At 45.6% G+C, this 22844-nt stretch overlaps 1 protein-coding gene across 1 annotated transcript in view; it reads left to right on the plus strand.

The window, feature by feature from the left end:
• The window catches only part of NUAK1 (NUAK family kinase 1), a 97364-nt gene that overhangs the window by 4522 nt on the left and 69998 nt on the right, over positions 1 to 22844 (plus strand). The window lies entirely within an intron of this gene.

Consider the following 22844-nt stretch of genomic DNA (forward strand, 5'->3'; position numbering starts at 1 on the left):
CTGCCAGTCATAACACAAGGCTCAGAGAAGCTTAGTGTCTTGCCTAACACCACACAGCAAGTTAGGAGACCAGTAGGTACAGAACACAGGACTTTTGAACTTCTAGACTCCAGGCGGTTTACCACCCACAGCGGCTGCTGACTGCAGCCACCTCAGAGGCATCACAGAGCTGAGGAGTAGAGCTGAAGGGCCGGATCATTTGCTTGAATCCAATTTCACATCTCAATAACTGAGTCCTGCCTCTGGCGCTGCTGTATGCTTGTTAAATTAGCTTCTCCTCAGAAGCAGCCAGGGGCCGTGATTCGCTGACCCTGGCTGACCCTACTTTGAAATGCAGTAGAAAGCTGATTATGGTCTGGTGGGAGGGCAGCCGGACACCCTCTGCTTCTCAACGGACTCCCCAAATTGAATTGAGCCCTAGTCTGCCTGAAATTCCTCCATTAAAGGCCCTCTTTAGGTTTGCCTCTCTAGGATTTCTCTACTTAAAACCTAAGTACCCCTGGGAGCACAACACCTTTCCATCTGACCTGTTGTTGTTTCTCAGAGTGTCTGGGACCTCCGGGCAGGTCCCGAGAGGGTGCTGAAAGGGGCATGTGAGGAGGTGGGGGTGGGGTGGCAGGGAGAATATGGAAGTGAGGGCCTGGCTGGTGGGAAAGGCCTTTTCCTCACTGTACAACCCCTGAGGAGGCCTGTGGGGTCTGTGGGCCCAGCCCCTGCCTGGCTGAGGGGCATTTGCCCTTCTTGCTTGGTGATACTGATCTGACCCCAAACTTCAGCTAGGCTGCCTGGGAAGTGCAGGGTCCCCTTAGAAGTGGGCTCCCTTTGGCTCCTCCCACGGGTGGGAAGCAGGTGACAGAGAGCCTCCACACCTGAGCGTGGCGGGGCCAGGGGCTCAGGCAGAGGGCCAGCTGACACTTCTGGCCATTTGGGGGCATGGAAGGGCCCTCCACGGCCTCAGGATAGTCTTGGTGAGAAAGCAGGGGCGAGCTCAGAGCTCTGTTGGCCAGGGAGGAGCGCCAGGAGGGGTCGTTGCAGAGGCAGGGGAGGCCTCCCTCCTCCTAATGACTTCAGAGGAAATGAGAACATCTGACTCCTAAATACATTCACCCCCACACCGCCCCTGCCCCCTCCCATTGGCTCTGTCTTCTCACCAGTGGATCAGCATTTCTTTGAAAAAAGAAAGAGCATATAAAAAAATGTAAAGTCATGAATATCATTGAAACTGTAGAAATACATAAAGAAAACACAAAAACAATCACCAATAATCACATTGCCCAGAGAAAACCACTGTGAGCATTTTGATTTGTCTTCCCACATTTGGTGTGTGGGTAAGTGTATGTGTGTGTACATGTGTGTGCACATGTATGTGTGTGCACAAATGCATATGTATATGTGTACACATTTGTTTAGGTGTGCAGCACACACATGTATATGTAAGCACGTGCACATGTGTGTGTGTGTACATGTGTGTGTAGGTCCAACAAAAACAGCCTTCTTCCCCATCTATCTGAACCTCTTACAAGTGTCTGAAAAACTGGCAGGGAAGATCTAACTGAAGAAAGAGAGCATTACAGAGGAGTGAAAGGACTTCAGGAACAGACACGCAAGTGTGTGGTACTCTAAGGCCGGCAACAGCTAGAAGGGCTCGCCTCCCTTACATGCTTACAGATGCCAAGAAGGCAGAGGGATTTAACTTGGAGAAGCTACAGCCATAGAGGGGGTTACAGGGCAGGATGCACGGCAATCGAAGGCTGCAGAAACTGCCGGCGATAGGGCCCTTCTCGCCCTCTGACCCTTGCTGGTGCCTCCCGTTGGTCTCACCCGCTGAAAGCTAGAGGTCAAGGGGGACCTGATGATGTAGCCTACGGGGGCCAGCCTCCCCCGGCCAGAGAAATAATAGAATGGGTCAGTGTTGGGTGGGAGTGCAAAAAAAATAGACAACAGAAACTTCCTTCCCTGGGAAGGAGTGAGTGAGTGGCCGGAGAGGCTGAATTTGATGGACGAGCTACTCCACAAGTAGGTAAAAGTAGGTAAAATAGGTATGGTGTAAAAGTCTCGATGCCTGGCCCCCTCCCCTCCCCCAACTGTCTGCCTGTCTATGTATCTATGTACAATGTATACCCATCTCTAAATTCTTCTAGGAGAAAACTGTAGGCAGTATAGGAGTAATAGCTAAGGGCAGGCTTTGGAGCCAGACCACTTGAGCTGGAGTGCCGGCTGGACCGCTTAGCAGTTGCGGGAGTCTGAGCTGGTCATTCTGCCTTTCTAAGGCTTCTCTTAGTGGGACCACTGTGGGTAGGGAGGCTCAGATGAGTGAGTACACGTAAGGTGATTAGAACAGTGCCTGGCACATAGCACGTGCTCACTTTGTATGCCAACTATTCACTGACTCAAGAACTCATGAATAGTTGGATAACACTTCCTCCTGCAAAAAAAAGGGAAAAAGAACAAAAAGCCAGTCACTGGGTTATGGGGTGAGGCTTGTCCCCCTCTTCCCTGGTTGGCTCACCCCAGGCTGGGTTCTGTGCTCCCAGTCAGGGCCCCAGTGGTGACCATCGAGAGGGTCTTTCTGGCTACTTCTTTTCTAGTTCATGACTTTGACCATTAAAATCCTCTCTGGGAGGGAGCTATTCTTGCTGAAGTGCTGAGCATTTGTCAGATCTTAGCAGGAAGGGAGAAGACATTTAGTGGCTCAGACCCAGAAAGGAGAGAAAGGAGAAGGGAAGGAAGAAAGAGGAGGAGGAAAGTGTGGTCAAGGCACAAAGGGGACGTGTGAGTCGCGAAGACCAGCGCTCCTGGGGCCAGATGTGTCCTAGGTTTCCCCCCACTTGGCTGCCTTCCCGCAGGTCACCACTGTTCAAGATTCAGTGAGGTTCAGTGGGGTCAGCCAGGCCTGCCTCAGGTCCCTCTCTGCCATTTAGGTTGCAAGTCATGAAAAGAACCTCGGTTTCTTCACTTTTAAAAACCCCTCATATGTTTGCAGGAGGTTCAATGCAATGTAGTAAAGCATCTGCTAGAAAGCCTGGCACAAAACATGAAAGCAGCATATGGTCACAAAAAGTAAAACCAAGGGACCTGAATAGACATTTCACCAAAGACATACAAATGGCCAACAAGCACACGAGAAGATGCTCAACAGCAGTGATCATTAGTTAAGTGCAAATCAAAAACACAATGAGCTATCACCTCACACACATTAGGATGGGTATTATTTAAAAAACAGAAAATAATAAGTGTTGGTGAGGAGAACATGGAACCCTTGTGCATTGCTGGTGGGAATGTAAAATGGTGCAGTCACTGTGGGAAACAGGATGGCGGTCCCTCAAAAAATTCAACAGAATTACCATATGATCCAGCAATTCCATTTCTGGGTATATACCCAAGAGAAATGAAAGCAGGAACACAAAGAGATATCTGCACATTCATGCTCACAGTAGCAGTATTCATGGGAGCCAAAAGGTGAAAGCAATCACGTGTCCATTAATGGATGAATGGATAAGCAAAATGTGGTCTATACATACAATGGAATACTATTCAGTCTTAAAAAGGAATGAAATTCTGACAAAAGGCATAACACAGATGAGCCTTGAAGATGTTATGCTAAGTGAAATAATGCAGACACAGAAGGACATGCTTGAATCCTCTACTATGTGGTACCGAGAGGACTCAAATTCCTAGAAACAGGAAGTAGAATGGTGGGTGCTGGGGGCTAAGGTCAGGACGGAATGGGGAGTTCATGTTTAATGGATACAGAGTTTCAGGTGGCGGAGATAAAAACATTCTGGAGATGATGGGTGGTGGTGATGGTTGCTCAACAGTGTGAGTGATTACATCAAGTTCACTTAATGGAGTGAACTCTACACTCGAAATTGACCTAAATTGTAAATTTTATGTTATGTATATAGAGCCACAAAGAATGAACCAAACCAAACCAAGGACGTTATAATAACAGTGTTTTATTAACAGCAACTACTATTATCTTTCTGAAGGTGGGTCCTGTTTATTAACACTCTCGTCTTCCCCAGCCCAGCACAATGTCAGGCTCCCAATACATGAAAGCTTCAAACAAAACAAAACAAAAAACACTGACTGAAGAAACAAAAAGCAGGGGTGTTATAGAACTTTCTCTTCCTCTTTGTCTTCTTCATTTCCGTCTTCCTCAGGTCAGGTCCTGTGTCTTTTCACAGCTTTATTTCTAGGGCTCACCATAGAATTTTTTTTCAATGAAATATGACAACAGTTCTTCCTAAGAAAGGGTTTATCTCTGTCCTCCTTGTTACACTCCTAGAAATGCATCTTGAGTTGTATAAATGCAGCAGAGCAATTAAGGAGCTAATAAAAAGACAGCTCTTCTCTTCTGGAGGGGTCAGAGCTATCTGAGTCTATTGTGATAGAGCCCATTAGGTGAAAATCAAAAACTCTGGCACAGAGGAGCTAGGGTTTGGTGAGAGGACAGTAAGTGTCTCATCCCTTTCTAGAAATGCTGAGTCCTTAATCACTAACCAGAAAAACAGACAAGTGTCCTCTCCAAGATTCAAGTCACTTCCAAAGGGATGGGCTTCGTTTCCCTGAATTACATAAGAGGCTTTGTTTTCATTCCTGGCACTTTATTTTATTCATTGAGCATTCCTTTGAAATGTTCTTATTTCAGGAGACACAATAATCACTGCTTGGTAGACGAGAATTTATCTTAGGGTTTGAGAGCTGGTGTGTTAAAACCTGTGGGGACTGGAATGAAAGAACTGTTTTCCTGCTTGACTTATTTCCACGGAGTATTGGAACCACTGTGGCCCTTTCTCATATGGCGACCACGTGACAGGCTTTGGCATGAGAGCATGAAGGAAGATACAGAATTGGGGTCTTTGACCTAATTGACAAGGGCAGCAGGTGGGCTGGTTGTTGCCCCACTTCATCTTTAAGAGGGTCTCTGCGTGGTTACTGCACTTTTCACTACCATCCTGGGCATAACAGGGTTGCTACTTGTATTAGTTAGTTATTGCTGTGTAACAGAAGACTCCAAAACTTAGTGGCTTAAAACAACAGCCACTGATTCAGCTCAGTGACTGTGTGTGACTGGTTGTTTCTCTTATCTGGGCCAGGTGGGACTGATGGCTGTTGGGCTCATGCATCTGTGGTCAGCCACAAGATGGCCTGGGGGCTGGCTGGTCTAGGATGGCCTCAGCTGGTTTGGCTCATCCATGTTCCATGCAGCCCCTCATCCTCCAACAGGCTGGCCCAGTTCCTGTGGCTGTTGTCGAAGGCCTCAAGAGAATGGAAGTGAACAAGGTCCCTTGAAGTCTAGGCTTGGAACTAGGAAGACATCACTTCCACTGCATTTTATTGACCAGAACAAGTCATAAACCCAGATTCAAGCAGTGGGGAAACTGATTCAAGGAGGGGAAAGATTGCTGACTTTTTATGTGTGTGAGAACAATCACCATTCTAGCTTTACACATTTGCTGTCATTTGAGATATCATGTGAATGGTAGAAATAATGAACTAGCCATGTAGTACTAAGCCACGTTCATGAAATGTTGAGTAAGTAAATGAAAGTATTTTATTAGGCAGAGAAGATAATAGTAAGAATAAGATGCAATGCATGCCCTCAAGAATCCTAGAGCCAAGAGGCAAGACAGACTCATAAACAGATCATCCTAATACAGTGTGGTCTGTGTGGTGATAGCCATTTGTGTGGGGTATTGCAGACAATGCGGCTTTCCTCTTCCAGCCTGGCAGTGGGGTGGGGCATAGGAGAGCCAGAGGCAGGAAAGGATGGCAGTTAAGGGCATGGTTTCCAGCTATCTTGCCCAAGTTGAAGTCCAGTTCTGCCGCTAGCTGTGTGACCTTGGGAAAATCACTTGACCTCTCTATGCCTCAGTTCCCTTATCTTTCACGTGTGGATGTTAAGAGCTGTGACTACTTCATAGTAGTATGATTGAGTTTTAAATGAATTAATATTTGACAAGGGCTTATAATAGTGATTGGCACATAACAAGCATTATATAAGTGTTAGCTGTTATTATTAGTTGTTTTTAATAATTCGTAGATGTTAGTAGGATGGGGGCCTGGAAGAAGTCAGAGCGATCTAGCTGTTGGGGGTTTGGTGAGATCTTGCTCAATTCTCCTCCCTTTCACAGTGTGAGCTGACTGAGAAAAGGACACAGGAATCAGAGAGAAGTGAGGGAAGTTTTACCTACAGGTCAAGTTGGACTGGAGATCTTAGTTAGGGCATGGCCCTGTTCCTTTGCCACCTTGATAGATGGGGTTACTCACCTTTAGCAGGGGTAAGTCCTGCCCTGCTGAGTTCATCACAGGGCAGGAGGAGGGGAGAAAAATAAGTTGGGTAGTGTGCAGGGAGAGACCCCACATGGGACTGTCCCAATATCCCCCCTCCCCACTCAGAAAGCTGGGGGTTTAGTGACGGGAAGTCATCTCTCAGCACTGTTCTCTCCTGAAGGGTGAGGGGAAGCCGTCTTGAGAAGCGGTACCATAGAAGTAAACGGTGTCTCTGCTTATCAGATACTCATCACCTGTCCCCCTTCTCTGTGGGAGGAGTACACACTTCTGCCCCACAGATGTTGGCTCCCCAGTATGACCCAGTATGACTTGCACTGGACAATAGAATGAAGCAGAGTTGATCACATCCAGCCAGAGGCTTGCAATGTGCTCCCATGGCTTAGCTTCTTGAGCACCTGCCTCTGTCACGTGTCCCAGAGAGCAGCTTCTCTTTCCGTTTATGCAAGAAGACACATGGAACAGACTTGAACCTAGCCTGGAGCCTGGAGCCAAGCTGGACTCCACCCAGCAGAGCCTCACGGTCAGAGAGCACAGGCATAATCAAGAGGGGCTTATATTTATAAGTGAAGTGGGGAGTCAAGGATGTTGCTCTAAGCTGGATAGTTATACCAAAATTCATCCAGGGGGTATCTCAGAACATAGATTCACTGATCTACCCCACACATCACATAGCAGTGGTTTCAGTAAGGCAGACATTTCTCATGGAACCGTCTGGTTATAAGCAGTATAGGGAAGAGGGCACAGGTGCAGTACAGTTTGGCTGGGCTGCTGCTGTCCTGGTGTCCTCCGTCTATAGGAGTTCATCCCTGTGGTTCATTACGGCTCATCACCAGATTCACTTTCAAGATGGTGGGAAGGGGAAGATTCCATTCTCTCTAAGAGCACCACCAAATCTGCTCATATATCTTGCCCACACCCCATTCTCCAGGACCTAGTTACATGGCCAACTGGGCCACAGGGAAGACTGGGAAATACAGTCTTTATTCTGGGTGGTCGTATACTCAGTTCAAAACCAGGAGTTCTACAAATAGAGACCAAGAGGAGAAGGAGGGTGGTGTGGGACAACCGAGCATCCTGCCTCAGAATAACATTTCCTACCTGACAAGTCGTTCTGAGGATCCAGTGCCCTGATATGTAAGGAAAGCTCTGCTTTAAAGCCTAATATAACAGTTCACCTCAGCCTTGGTTCTATGAACCAGGATAGGAAAACCTTCTTATGAATTGTTTGTAGTCCAATGTTGGGGTGAAAAGACTTCACTTTGGAGTCAGACAGGACTTCATCATTTATTATTTGTGTGCCTTGGAGTGAATAATTTAAGGTTTCTGGGCCTTAGTTTCATCAAAGATAAATGGGGCTAACAGTAGTGGCCCGCTACGGTTATTCAAGAAGCACTGAGAAGATCAATTGAGACAATATATGCCAAGGATTTACTACTAAGCTGGCAAATTAGTGTTCAACAGGTTATCATTGTTTATATTTCTACCTTGAAGTTAGTTACTTGATTCCCAGATTGAGCTCTAATTGAATTTTGACATCTAATTGAAGTCAAATGTCAGAGAACCTTTCTTAGATGCCTCCCTAGCAGTTACCCCCAACCTCCTTTCTGCTTCTCTGTCTCCCACTATGGAGCCTGAATATGCCAGGTATTTGCTTTCCTGGCCTGTGTAGCTATAGTTATAGCTAAGTGGAACTATGTGACCAAATTCTGGTTGATGGGGTATGCTGGGAAGTATTTTCATCTTTCATAAAGGGAGAGAAAAACATATGAAGGGAGTTCCCTTTGTGCCCTGGCTGACCCCTCACCTTACCTCTTCTTACTTCCTTTGAATACAGTTGTATGAAAATGTGATGTCTGGAACAATGGCAGCTATCTGACCATGAGGTAATAACCCAAGGGATTAAAAAGCCAGTAAGCTAAGAAGTGTAGAGAAGAAGAATAGAAAGAGCCTGTGTTCTTGATGTCTTTGTTGAACCGCTGAGCCAACCTTGGAACAATTTACCTCCAGCTTCATGCAAGAAGCTCCACTGTTTAAGTCACTTTTACTTAGTTGTTTTGTTTCTTGTTTTGAAAAGCACTCTCATATAAATCCTCCCATTATAGGAAGAAGGTATAGTGGGAAAAGTGGAAACTAAGGCTGTTCAGAAGAATGTATCACACAATAAAAGGCTCTTCCCCAAAAGGGTGCAGCAGGTGCATGCTCGCTTAAGGTGACTGCTCTGAATGGGCACCAATCATTTTGCATTTATTTATTCCAATGTATTTATTAAAAAAAATCAGTCTCATTCCTTCATAGTTACACTCCTGGGCTTTAACTCAGCTTAGTTCAATATTTACTTAGCACCAACTGTATCAATAACATTAGTGACACACAGTGGAAAAGAGAGCCAGACACTACCTTTAAAGAGCTCACGGTCTCGGGGGTGACCAAACAGACAAACAGATGATTCCAAAAAATGGAAAGGGCAATGATGGTATGGAAATACAAAGGAGGGGAACCAGTCATACTGGGGGAGAAAGAAGGGAGCAAATCAAACCAGGAAAGAGAATATTTATTGAACACCTACTATGGGGTGTGTAGAGTGTATGATGATACGCTTTTAACTTGAAGTCCCAGTTGTGGGACCAACATCAGCAAATGAAGCCTGCCTTCCTCCCAGCAAGGACCACAGTTATCTATGTCGTCAGCATATTAAGGTAGCCTAATTTACACATCTATGAAAGAGAGATGGGTGGGGGAAACAGCCAACCGTGGCACAAATTAACATATCTAGGAAGAACATTAATTAGAGTTTGCTTGTTTGTACATAGCCAATCAGAGCAAGAGTGTGAACAGCAACACTGCAGGGACACCAATGGCAGAGAAGGAGCTCCTGGCTGCAGAGCCCAGGTACCCTCAGCTTTCAGAGTGAGAGGGCCCTTTGAAGATCTTTGGCCGGAGGCTCTGGCTCATACTCTGTGGGCATTAAGGCACTGATAAGGCCTTTTATCCCAAAGGATTGTGGATATGTGCATTAATGGGATGATTTAGTCTTGATAATTTAGATAATTTTATAGTGGAATAATTTTTAGTGTTAAATAATCCTAATTGTGTGTGTGCATATGTGTGTGTGTGTGTGTGTGTGTGTGTGTGTGTGTGTGTGTGTGTGTGTGTGTGTGTGTAAATTGAAAGTCCTCTGATGGGTTTCTACTTATGAGCCAGTGGAGTGAACAAAACACAGCTTCCTGTAGCCTTAGAACCCTGGAGCTCTGACAGGGTGCTTGTAAATGTGGACTAGGCCAGGTGCTTCTGCTAAAGTAACAGGGATGGATTTTGTTTAGTCCACTGTCTCTGCAATCCTGTCATTTGTAGGATTCTCTTGTGAGGCCAGAGCCACAGTCAAAGTTAGACCACAAATCCAAGAAAACACTCTCAGAGGACAGGGTTACCCCTGACCAACATTGCCATATGCCGCTTATTTGCAAAAGTGATGGGAAGTTCTCCTTCACCGGCATTGACATTTCTCAAGCTCATCTGTTATGTTTGAAATTCTGTAATTAGAGTTTTATCCTATTGGTTAAAGCCAAACAGGCAATCAGTGTCTTAGTAAAATACTGTTAAAAAGACACAGGCCCCACAAGGGGTCATTTCTGCTCAACCACGTCATCAAACCAGGGCCTAGTACTTAAACCCAATTACAGTTTCAACCTGCTCCAGAAATGTAGGAAATTTCTGGGCACCATCATTGATAAGATAATCTGTCACATCATAGATAAGCCTTCTCCATTTTCCCTTAAAGAAGATGGGGTCATGTGCATTATAAGACCCCCTGCTCTTCCTGCTAAGAGAAAGTGACCTTGCCTGAAACAAACCCTTCTTTACTTTTTCTAAGTAACTCCTTCCTGTCTATAAAAACCTTCCATTCTGTGCAATTCCTCAGAGCATCTCTCTACTTGCTAGAGGAGAGACTGCCTGATTCATGAATCGCTTAATAAAGCCAAGTAGATCTTCAAATTTACTTGCATGAATTTTATTTTTTAATAGTACATTCCTTGGGAGCAAACCTTTATGCTTAATAACCTCAAAAGTGATCTTCTCACATAGTCTCCTCTCTTTGGATGCCCTTGGCAACCCAGTAAGACAGGTGTGGTGATTGCATCTGCTTAATTGATGAGGAAACAGAGGGCCAAACAGAAGCCAGAATTTAAAACCTTGGCTTGAATTGTGAATTTCTATGGATGATGTAAGCTGTTGGGATTCACACTGATCATTTGTAAACTGGACACAATAATGTAATAGCATAACTGCCTTGGATATTATCAGGAAGACAGAAAGAAACACATTACTCTTGTGCTTGTTCATCTGTTCACATTTAGCAAGTGGTTCATTATAGTCCTGATCGGAGGGACAAAGGACTATTCAAGATGCCTGAGGAAAAATTGCTCCCCTAACAGTAAAAAATAACAATACCCCTGTTAACTGAGACCTGATGATGTGTCAACACAAGGCATAATTTAATACAACCCTCCCAAAATTATATTTATTAGGTATTGGTCCCATTTTGTAGATGCAGAAACTGGGGCCCAGAGAAGTTAAGCAACTTGCCAAAGGTCACACAGCCAGCAATGGAGGGAGCTGGGATTTGACCTGGACCTGACTCCAGAGCTTTCATTCTCAGTATACACAGCCTTTCGTACATTGGACTTTCTCTGTGCTTTATTCCCTTTAACTTTGGCTGGGTTTGTTTAGATAGATGCAATCGGATGCTGAAGAACCACACTGTCAAATGGAGGTCTGAGGCAGAAGGTAGGGCCCTGACCCAAGAGTTTGGTGCGACATTTTACATATAGGTTGAAAGAACACACTAATTGCAGTTTCCCTGGCACTTTATTCCTACGAGCTACTCCTGAAGGTGATGCCAATAGCCGGTGGCCCTGAGGGAGCTCTAGGCTGCCAGCAGCCACCCCCTTACCCAGCTTTGGAGTCCAGCCTGCTCCTTCCCTCGCAGTGCTTCCTGAGGAAGAGTACACGTGGGAGGGGCCCAGGGTGGGGGGACTCAGAGCAGCCAGTGCACTGTAGGGAGACTAGGGCCTGAGGGCGACAGGACCAAGACAGCCCATGGGGACAGGTAGAGGGCGTGGGGGCCCAAACTCTGGATAATTGCTGCGGCTTGCTGTGGCCGGGAGTGCCGCGTGGGCTGCTCACTTTCTGCCTCAGCAGCAGATTCCTGCTTCCCTGCACCGCCTCCCCAGGTGACTGCTGTGGTCGCTCTGTCAGCGCAGGGATCGAGTCCCTCCGGCCAGAGGCCGCTCAATCACCTGCCATCTGCCTGACGTAAGTGGCTGGTACAAGGATAAAGAGGAAGCCAGCTGGTAACCCGAGAAGGGCCAGAGGTGAGCAGCAGAGTGCAGGCCAGGAAGGGGAATGTCGGGTGGAAATACCCAAGGGCACATTAATTTCCCTAAATGCCCCTCGGGCCTATTGAAGGTACCAAGAATCCAATCAGCTGCCTTTTAAAAGAACTTTGAGGTGGCGGCTTGTTTTGATGGAGCAGCTGAAGCCAGTCTGGATTTTTTGACTTTTTTAGTCCTTTTTCTGGCTCTTCATTTTGGCTTACAGTGTTCTGTCTGGATGCTAAAACTCATGACATTCCATTCATTATAAAAAGGAGACCAGACCCTGCAGCCAGCTACAACAAAGCATTTTACAAGCAGCTTTCACAAACATGACTTTTTCCCCTATTTTGACAATGTTCATATGATGAAGGGTATCATTATCCTCATATAAAAGATGGGGAAACCGAGGCCCGGAGAGACTGTACAATGTGGTGGTAAGTGTGAAGGATGAGGAGGTGGGGATGGGGATCCTAGCCTGGTTCTAACCTCATAAATAACAATGGACTCAAATGTAGGCCACTTCACAGTACAGCGCGTCTGCATCTAATTTTCAGACTATCTATGCAACACACCTGAGTGGGGGTTTGACTGCTCATATGGTCAGTGACAGACCTGGTCCTCTAACTTCATATTCTCATCTCTTTCCATCATATCACTTCTGCCTGAGCTCCTCAAGTTCTCTGAGTCGCTATCTTAGGAGCTGGTCATGTTTTCATAAAGGGCAGAGAGTAAATGTTTTAGGCTTTGATGGTTGCATGGTCTCTGTTGAAACTACTCAATTCTGCTTTTACAGCTCGAAAGCAGCCAGAGATGTACACAAATAAATGGGCGTGGTTGTGTTCTAATAACTCTTTAGGGCACTGAAATCTGAATTTCATATAAAAGGTTCTTACTTGTTTGGCCAATGATCTGTAACATCTTCCTATGTTGACAGATAGTAACTGCATTAGGGAGGGTGAGGATTTAATGATATGGGTAGCTACTAAACCACTGTGTTGTATATTTAGAACCAATATAAGATTATATCAATGATACTTCAATAAAATGTAAAATCCATTCTTAGCTTGTGTCAGGCATAAAACTGGGGGTAGGACACGGAGTGCTGGCCCCAGTTCTATCTTCATCTATGAAATTGGGGATCAGTGGTATCTCTCTCTTAGAACTGTATGGATTAAATGAGATCATAGGTAATGTACTTTGCACCAAATACATCATTGCCCAGTGCTTGAGCAATGTGTACATTTCACACTGTAAGAGCACAAACTTGGCCTCAGTTTTTCCATCTATAAACAGGGAAGGTTGGCCACTTGCAGCCCTAACAGTCTATGATGTTCTGCCAAATTGCTTCGTGATAAAGAGCTTTGACAGCTTGCCTTCTTGTCCTGGAGACACTGGCAACTTCCTGGCTCTCCCTGGAATTTTTCCACCCAATCTTGATTCTGCCAAGTTCTTTTTTGCCTTGGCTCACACTGTGGTGAACTAGATTACTTCTGCCTCTTTCCTAGAGTTTTTAATGGCCAGAGACTCAGCCACTTGGTGGTGCTGTGGGAGATGTTTTTGTCATAAAGCCACCCACTTGTTTCTCTTGGAAAACTTCAGAATTAAAGGTAGGGACAGCAAATATGGTGCTTCAGGGAAAGAGATCTGGTTCATACCTGTGCATGTATTTCCAGCATTTGTCCACAACCTGTAAATTTGGGCAGTTGGGCCTGAGGTATTAGATATTCTGAGTGGGGTGCTTGGATTGAGGGGCCAGGGAGAGAGAGATCTGGTGAGGCTCCCTATTCACCCAAATTCTTGGAAGTTTCTCAGATGTCCCTTTCTGTCGTGCGGGGGAGAGAGTCAGTCTCTCTTCTCCCCATGGCTAACATGCAATTTCTCTTTGGAGCCATTAGATATACAATCAAATAGCCTTTATCTTTCAGGGAGCTGACTTTCTGTGATTTTTATAGAACTGCATTTTATGAGATGTGATGTTTGGATTCTAGCTGTGGTGTCGCCAAAATACTCGAGTTTGAATCCTGCAGCTCCATTTGTGATGTGAGCTTTGAGACCTCAAGTAAGGCCCTCCAGCACATCAAGTGAAATGTGGGGAAAATAAAATATCTAATCGCAAGTGAAATATCATTCCAAAAATAGAAGAGGCCACTCGTGTGAAGGTGTTCTGTAAACCACAAAGCCTGGGGTCTCCCTGAGGGCAGAGGCCATTTCCTATTAATCTTTATCCCCAGCTCTGGCACAATGACTCTATGATCATAGATGCTCCAGCAACATTTGTTGGCTGAATGAATGAACAGATGGATGGAGGGCATCACAAAGGGAAGGGCAGATTGGAGGCGAGCCGGTTTAATGAAGGGCTTCAAAGGACAAGGCTGGAGAGGGAGCAGGCAAAGCTTGCTCTTGAGAGGAATTTGGGGCAAGGGCTCGTCTGTTTGGTAGGCAGCTCATGCATTCCTCACCAGCTGGCTGCCTGCACAGCCTGGCTCCTCTTGGCCCCAGCTGCCCTGCCCTGGGCCGTCTGAGGCTTGGGTGACCGCTCCAGAGCAGGTGGGCCAAGAACTTCTGCCGTCACAGGCAGGCTGGTGCTGCCCTGGAATGCCCTGCCTCTCACGCCTGCCTTTAGAGCCTAAGTACCTGGTGACAGTAAACATGATGGCGTGGGGCCCTACACTGAGCTGCCCTGGGTCTTGGCAGGGCAGGGCTGAGGGACCTGTATGCCATGGTTAGAAATAACAAATAAAAACAGGACAGGTAAATATGGGCAGTTATGTAGGAAATCTAGACCCTGAGACTATTTTTTCCTGACCTAGTTTTTTTTGTTTAGGACAAAATTACTTGGGAAACTGTGTTGCTTTACATGGTTGTTACAGGCCCCATAGAATTAATCTAATAATATTATGATTTCAGCAATAATAAGAGCAGCTGTAATTTAGTTCAGGCTTACCATGTGCCTATGTAGGTCTATGCTAAGCACTTCATAGACACAATCTTAATTAGTTTTATAAGGTAAGCATTAATCCTGTAGGGTAGTATCACTCAACTCTATGAGTCATTACTATGATATTGATTTACAGATGAGGGAAATGAGGTTTAATCTTTAATTATTTACTGGGGTCATAGAACTAGCAGATGAAAGGGCTGGAACTCAACTATTCATCCAACTGTTTATTCATTCCACAAATAATTATTGAGCACCTATTATATATACCAGGTACTGAGGATTCATAAGCAAATAATATAGATAAAAAATGTTTGCTTTGTCTAGACAAACACAACAAAGAAATAGATTATTTACATTACAATGTACAATGCTGGTGAACACAATGGTAAAGAATGGAGGAGGGAAGGGTATAAGGTGCCCCAGTGGTAGGAGGGAAGAGAACTCAGGGAAGGCCCTGCAGATAAACCGACATCTGAGCAAAGAGGTCAAGGTGCTGGGCTGCTGAGCTTCACAGGTCAGAGAGTAGAACTTTCATGTCTTTAAACTTTGCCCAATGAGACAAATTGAAAATCTGGAGCTCAAGGAAGATGTCTATGGATTCACCTTTCCATTAAGTTCATTCTCTCTTTCCTGGGCTATACATTCCCAGAGTGAGAAATACGGAAGGTAAACTAGGGAGGAAGTAAAGGTAGTAAATCCATCCAATCCATTCATCTGTCTGTCCAGTCATCCGTTCATTGTTTATTTGGTGCCCATTACAAGCAATTTCTATACTTCTGTTAGAAAAAGAAAGTAAGACCTAGATGTATACATACTGTTGGGTACAGTAGCCACTAGCCACATGTAGCTATGAAGCATTTGAAATGTGGCTCTGTGACTGGAGAACTAAAATTTTAATTTTATGCAATTAACTAAAATTTAAATTACCCCCCCCCCGGATCAGTGTAAAATATTTTTCTGTTAAATACAACTTTATTGTAGCGCTAGGATTACATTTTGGTTTAGCCATTGCAACTTAGCTCTGAACTGAGATTTACTGTAAGTATAAAGTACACAATGGATTTTGAAGACTTACTACAAAGGAGGGATGTAAAATATGTCAATAGATTTTATATTGGTTGCCTATTGATTGCATATTGAAATGATAATATTTTACACATATTAAGCTAAATTAAAATACATTATTGAAATTCATATCTCTTTTTTACCTGTGTTTAATATGGCTGCTAGAAAAGTTAAAATGATACAGGTGGTTTACATTATGTTTCTATTGGACAGTGCTATTTTAGGCTTGACTATTGTGGAGCTCCTAGGCGACTGGGTGGAGCTGGGCTCATAATTGAATAATTGTCAATATCATGAAGTAAGTGCTATAACAGACCCAGGAACTCTGGGGACAGAGAACTGAGCCTTCAGTTCTCTAGGACTCCAAGATGAGGAGGAGTTTGTTATCTGAAGTACGGGAAAGGTGGGGGTCCCAGGCATTGGGCACAGCATGTGCAAATGCGGAGAGGCATACAACAGTGAGATATGCCCATGGGACACATGGTACTTGGCGGGAGGTGGTGTGGATACAAATCGGGAAAGAATCATGAGGGTCAGACCATGCAGGGAAAGTGAAACGAGCATCAGCCTAAGAGAGCTAGGCACGTTTGCTGGGCTCCTGTGTGCCAGCCAGTATGCCAGATGCTTACATCAGTTCATTCACTGACTGCACCCGTATTTGTTGAGTGCCTATGTGATATGCGTTGTTCTGGGTGCTGAATATATATATATAGTAAGGAATAAGACAAACGTAGTCCTTGCTCTCATGGAGCTGACATACAGGTAATAATGTCCATGATAGGGAGGAAAGAAAACAAACCAAACAGAGAAGGTGTGTGACTTGGGCAAAGTCTCCCAGCTGATGAACAGTGAGGCCAGGATTCTGGTCTGGGTCTTTCTGATGCTAATGCCAATGCTTTCCTTAACGTCATGCTGCCCTTAGTGTCAGGATAAGGAGTTTGGGCTTCGTCCTGAAGGCATAGGAGATCAGCAGACTTAGAAGAGGGAGATACAGGGGCAGATAGATCTGTTGTTTAGGAATGAACTGTTGTGACCAACCACATAGAGGAAGGTGGCACTGAGGAGCTACAGTGTTGTACTTCTGGCAGGTGCCTCTCCTTTTAGCATTTGTCGTAGCCACCTTTCCCCCCTCCCCAAATCATTTCCTTCCTTCCCGAAGTCTATATTCAATGTAGTGGCCAGAAGGAGACTTTTCAAAACCAAGTCTGAGTATGTCACTGTTCTAATCAGAATGGGCCAATGGCTTCCTGCCTGACTCAGAATGAAACCCAAAGTGCTCACATTATTCCACAAGGCCCTACAGGATTTGGCTGGTCCTCTGTTAACTTTCTGTCCCGACTCCTTCCATTCTCCTAGTTCACTCCATTTGCAATAACCTCCTCACTATTTAATGAACATGCCAAGCACCTTCCTGCCTCAGGGCCTTTGCACTTACTAGGCTCTATGCCTGGGGGAGTCTTCTCCCAAATATGCATATTATCCCCCAGATATCCAGATCGTACACTCCCTCACTTCTTTGGGGCCTCTGCTTAAATGTCATCTTATCAGAAAGACTTGTCCATACCAGCCTTAGCATTCTCTACCTACTTAACTGCTTTATATTTCCTCCTAGACATTTCCTTACCATTATCTGACATACAATACAGTTATTTGTGCATGGCTCATCATTATCTGTAAGCCTAATGAAGACAGGGACTTCAGTTTTGTTTATTTCTGTGTCCCCAGAACCTAGAATTGTGATGGGTCCATGATAAGCACTTAGCTAATAGGGTTATGTGCATTCACCCATTCAAGGAGCAAAATATAGAGAAGAGCTCTTTATATCTTCTCCAACCCATCCCAGAACCCCCATTTAAGCTTAGTGAAACCCAAAGGCTCTTCCATTGCAGCCCATAGGTTATTCCCTCCATGGCTCTAGCTCATCCTTGCATGTGACATATTTACTCTCTTGACCTCCTGGTGGCTACTCCTTCCAGGGTGGCGTGGTGGTATTTTCTGCTTCTGGAGTCCTGCCAGTACTTTCACTGTTGATGGGGAATTTATCACATTTCAGTTTCTTTTCTCAATAGAAACTTGCAACAATTCCCCACTGTTTTATTCCCTCAGGAAGAAGCTATCTTGTTTTTCAGTATAAAGTTTAGGACAAGGAAAACAAAGCAAATGGAACTGTGGCCAATTGTCTGCTTGTCCCATTGTCTTCACACGTGCACAAGGAATGGGGGGTGGGGGAAGGAATGTGCAAGAAACAAAACTGAAATCAAAAGGCGTCAACAATCATCAGTGCGGAGGGTTATCCGCAGATCACCTTGCCGGATGACGTCATTCCACAGAGAGGCCAAGGTGCCTGCCCAAAGGACACCCCTGTTACAGCAGGGGCTAGAGGTCCTGTCCCTTGTCCTGTCGTTTGTCCCCACACTGGGGTGGATACCCAAAATAATGCTCTTCCCAACAGGATCCTTCTGGCCAATCAGTTACCAGATAGATGAGAAAAACTATAAGTAAGCTCTCTATCTGGGTTATCTTTCAAATGAATCCTGTAATATCAACATATTCTGCTTCCTGGTGTCATTGATCAGCCCCCAGGAAAAGGCCTTCCCTTGTGTCTTTTTATACATACACAAAATAGAATACGAGGAGGAAGGTGGTAGATGAAATTAACAGCTGGCACTTATTGGGTGCTACTATGCATCTTGTGTTGTTCTTAGTGATTTTTTTTTACATTAACTTAATCAATCCTCAGCAAAAGACCTTGGAGCTAGATTTTATTAATGTTTGCATTTTAAAGATGAGGAAACAGATACAAGGAGGAAGTTGCCCAGGATGACACAGCTTGAAAGTGGCAGAGCCAGGATTTGCACCCAGCCAGTTTTGATTCTGGAGTCAATGCTCTTAACCACTATTCTTACTGTTTCTCTAGCTACTTAGCAGGGGTAAGAAACATAGCTTTCTGTTTTGATTTGTGAATAAATTTTATTTTTAACTTCCTTCTAGTTATGGATTCTACATTCAAAGGGCACTGGTTCTCCCAAGAAGTTTGGTGGCTGGAGGTCAACTGAATGCTGTGAATTGCATTTATTACCCACAGGCTGGAAGCATGCCTATCTTGTCCCTATGCATCCTCAGCCCCAGATGTCTGGTACGTAGTGGGAAAATAAGAATGAGTACACTTATTTCTTACTGTTTTATGACTATTGTACACTGCTCTTATTTGATCCCGGTAACATGTAACCCAGGAAAAACTAAAGGGAAAAGCTCTGGCTCCAAATATTCTGCAAGTAGACAGAGAATGTAAGTGGCATTTTTGGTTCCCACTATGAAGATGGTTGTTATAATCTTCCATTTTGCTTTTTATATCTAAATACACACTTGGTATAACCTGTGTTAGTTAGGGCAGTACTAGCTGCTGTAACAAATAAACCCTTTAACTTCAGGGGCTTAACATAATAGAAGTTAATGTCTTACTTGTGTACCAGTCCAATGTCCTGGTCAGCAGGTGGCTTTATTCCTCAAGTGATGCAGAGGCACAGACTTCATTTATCTAGTGGCTCCACCACTCTCTGGGGCTTTGGAGTTCCTCTGCTTCCAGCTAGGCAAAGTGGGGAAGGCACACCCGCTTCTTTAAACATGCTAGTCTGGAAGTAACGAACATCCCTTTGGCTCATATTCCATTAGAGAGAACTAGTCACACGGTCAAACTTGGTTGCAAGGGAGGCTGGGAAATATATCCCCAGCTGAGCAGCTGTCAGCTCTCCTGTGAAGAATGAGTATTTGGTGGGCAGCTAGCAATCTTCTGCCACAGTGAAGTAAATAAGCACCTTTTAGGTTGCTCTTTAATGTGAGATGTCTACCAGACAATACACTTAATAGCTTAGAAATGTCACAATCTCTGGTGCTTTCCAAAACCTCATCTAGAAAAATGGAAAACTAATGTCAACCAAAGCAGGCATTCATTGCTGTGAGCTGAATGGCAGGCACCTTGGGATAGGGATTAGAGCAGAGTATTAGAGCTACAGACTTGGGTTCAAATCCTGACTCAGTTACTAACAGCCTGATCACAGAAAACTTAACTTCTTTGAGATTCAGTGTTCTTTACAGCCAAATGGGGATCATATACCCACTCTGCTGTTTTATGATGATTAGAGGTAATATGTATAAATATCCTGGAAGACAGAAAACAATAATTGGTATTACTGTTTTCTGAACAAAGATTTCTCCAGAAAGCAAGCATTCTTTCTTTTAAACTGTTTGAAAATAGGAAGTATAATAAAGAACAAGTAATGAGCCTTACATAAATAAAAGTTGTAGGACACTGTGGATGTCATGCTTCCAACTGTGGATGTTACAGCCTCTGTCCTGTATCCAGAATGAAGACAGAAAGCAGAGTCTAATCAAGCAATGTGATTAAATTACTTATAATTGCCTGAATGCTAGTAGGAGCCATGGAAGATGAAAAAAATATATAATAAAAAGATTGATAACTATGATTTATTCAGAGTATACATCATATCCTTTAATCCTCATACCAGCCCTCACACGTTATTGTTACCACCACCAATACCACCCATATTACTACCATTGCCATTTTTCAGATGAGAGAACCAAGGCATACAGAGGGAAAAGAATTATCCAAGACAGTCAGTTACTAATGGTGGAACAGCAATTTGAACCTGGGGAGTTTGATTCCACAACTCAAGCTCTTTATCAAGAAGCCTGGGCTCCTGTTGGAGGAAATGCTTTATCTGTGTGAAAGCATGCAAGCGCCATGCAGGATAACATTGTGCCATTGTGCTGAAGTGTGGTGTAAATTATAAATGCTACAGGTATTCAGTTGGGAGGGGAACTCCCAGTGCTTGGGAATGACTGTGTGCCAGGCATTGTACTGGGTGTTTCAATCCTTCCCATTTAAGGAGAGGTAGCCCTGCATATGTGGAAGAGGAATACAAGCTTTGGAACTAGACAGATAGGGTTTAAATTCTGGTGCTATTTACAACCTGTGTAACCTCAGGCATATTACTTAACCTTTCTGAAATGGTTTCCTCAATTGAAAAACAGGGATTATAATAACTACCATATAGAAGAGGGTTTACTGTCATGAAATAGTATCAGCATATGGTAGGTGTTACTCATTCAACAAATAAGAGTAAGTCTCAGGCGCTTGGGAGCAACACTATCAGCCAGAATAAGCTAGGTTATGCTGCTATAACAAATGGTACCTGCAAATCTCACTGGCTTAACACAAGTTTAATATTTGCTCACACTATTTTTCCAGTGCAGGTTTGCTGGGACTGCTCTGTCATTTTTACAGAGACTCAGGTTGGTTGGGGTGGGGATCTATCATTGTTCTTCCACAGCTGTCAAGATAAGATCACCAGGATTCAACTTTCAGGATTGTCAAGACATGGGAATTTGCCCAGTGGTGATCCTTAACATTTCTACCTGACAGCAATACATACCACCTCTGCTCTCATTCCATTGGCCTAAGCAAGTCATTTGGCCACCATCTCATTTCAAGAGGTTGGGGTAGTGAATTCTTATCACATGCCTGGGGAGGGAAAGAACCAGAAAATATTTGGGCAACAGTTTTAATTACTACTATAAACAATTTGTTTCCCTGTAAAACAGACCCATATTTTAATAAGAAACAAGCTCTGAGAGGTTAAGTCATTTGACCAAGGTCACACAGCCTATACACTAGGCAGACAGGCTCAACTGGCAGGTTACTCACTCTGACTCTTTAATCTACATGATAATGTCTACAAACTTTGTGTAAGCACAGAATACAGTTCCAGGATGGGGGCAAGAAGGCCCTGTTAAGTGTGGACAGAATAGGCACTGAATAGACATGGCCTTTGTGTTTGTGTTATGCAATAAGCCGGAGAGCTCTTGGGACAGGCAGGAAGGGGATGCGGGGTTTGTGTCAAACATCAGTAGAAGAGAAGTTGGGCGGATACGGATACCAAGTACGAGAGAGTGTGGTAGAGGCACATGAGTGAAAGGTAAGATGCCTGCAGTGTTTCGGGCCATTCCAACAGCAGGGAGGGGCCCTGGGAAGAACAGGGTGCTGCTGGAGTCCAGGGTAAGGTGATAAGGGTGTTCAGAAGTGAAGACAGCAGGCATGCAGAAGGGATGAAGCTGGGAGATTGCAGAGGGTTGAGCAGGGCTCAACTGATGAACATGTTAAGAATCACCAGGCGATCTGTACAAGGCTCCAGACATTCTTCATACCTCACTCTTCCTATCCCAGTCTGGTATATTGCACCATTTATAAAAATAATCCCCAAAGGCCTCCTTTTCTCTTGCCTTCTTATTTTTTCCTTGCTGCATCCTAAGAGAAGCAGGCAGCCTTACCGCGGTGGGTCAGAGGCCCTTCCTGCCTGACCCTCAGCTTGTGCGGTACCAGTTGCTGTGACCATCTTCAGGATCTGGCCCTGGGAAAACTCCCAGGGCCCAAGGGGGCCAAGAGGCCTGCAAGCCGCCTCTTGCTCAGCAGTCCCGACCCTGCTCCACCCGAGGTCCCTGGTTTGCCCACCTCCAAAGGCAGCCTTCGCAGGCAGGGTGGGCGCCCAGCACCGTCCTAGCGCCTCTAGCCCCCATCTCTTCCATGCCCCCAACTGTCCTCCCTGCGCAGGCTGCCGGCCGGGAGTTCTGGAAGGTGTCGGAGGGCCGGCAGTTCCGCGGCGGGCCCCGGGTTCTGTCTCCGCGCCGCCCTCCCCGACTCCGCGTTTCTGTGGGGAGGGCGCGGGGCCGGGGTCAAAGCACCCCTCCAGGGACCCTCCGGGGAGCACAGCTGCCCCGGGCGGGCAGCCCTTCGCCAGCCGGAGGTGGGGGCTCCCGGGGCCGGGGGCCAGCCGCGGCGGGGCGGGAAGGGGGCGCCCAGCGGCTGACGGGGCCCGTGACTCACCGCCTGTAACCCAACACCCGCCCTGCCACCCCTCCCCCAGCTGCTCCTCCAGCTCCGGCCTGGCGGCCGCGGCGGCACCTAAAAGAAAATGAAGGGGCGCCTGGGCCCTTGGCGCCCCCGGCCGGATCGCGAGCGGGCCGCGGCGGCCCTGGGCTCCCAGCGCTCTCGCTCCTCCCGCCCCGGCGCTCGGCGAGCCGCCGCCGCCGCCCGCGCGCGAGCCGGAAGGAAGGCCGAGCGGCGGGAGCAGGCGGCGGCGGCGGGCCCG

The sequence above is a fragment of the Manis pentadactyla genome, chromosome 10 (assembly GCF_030020395.1).
Source record: "Manis pentadactyla isolate mManPen7 chromosome 10, mManPen7.hap1, whole genome shotgun sequence".
NCBI classification, from domain to species: Eukaryota; Metazoa; Chordata; class Mammalia; order Pholidota; family Manidae; genus Manis; species Manis pentadactyla.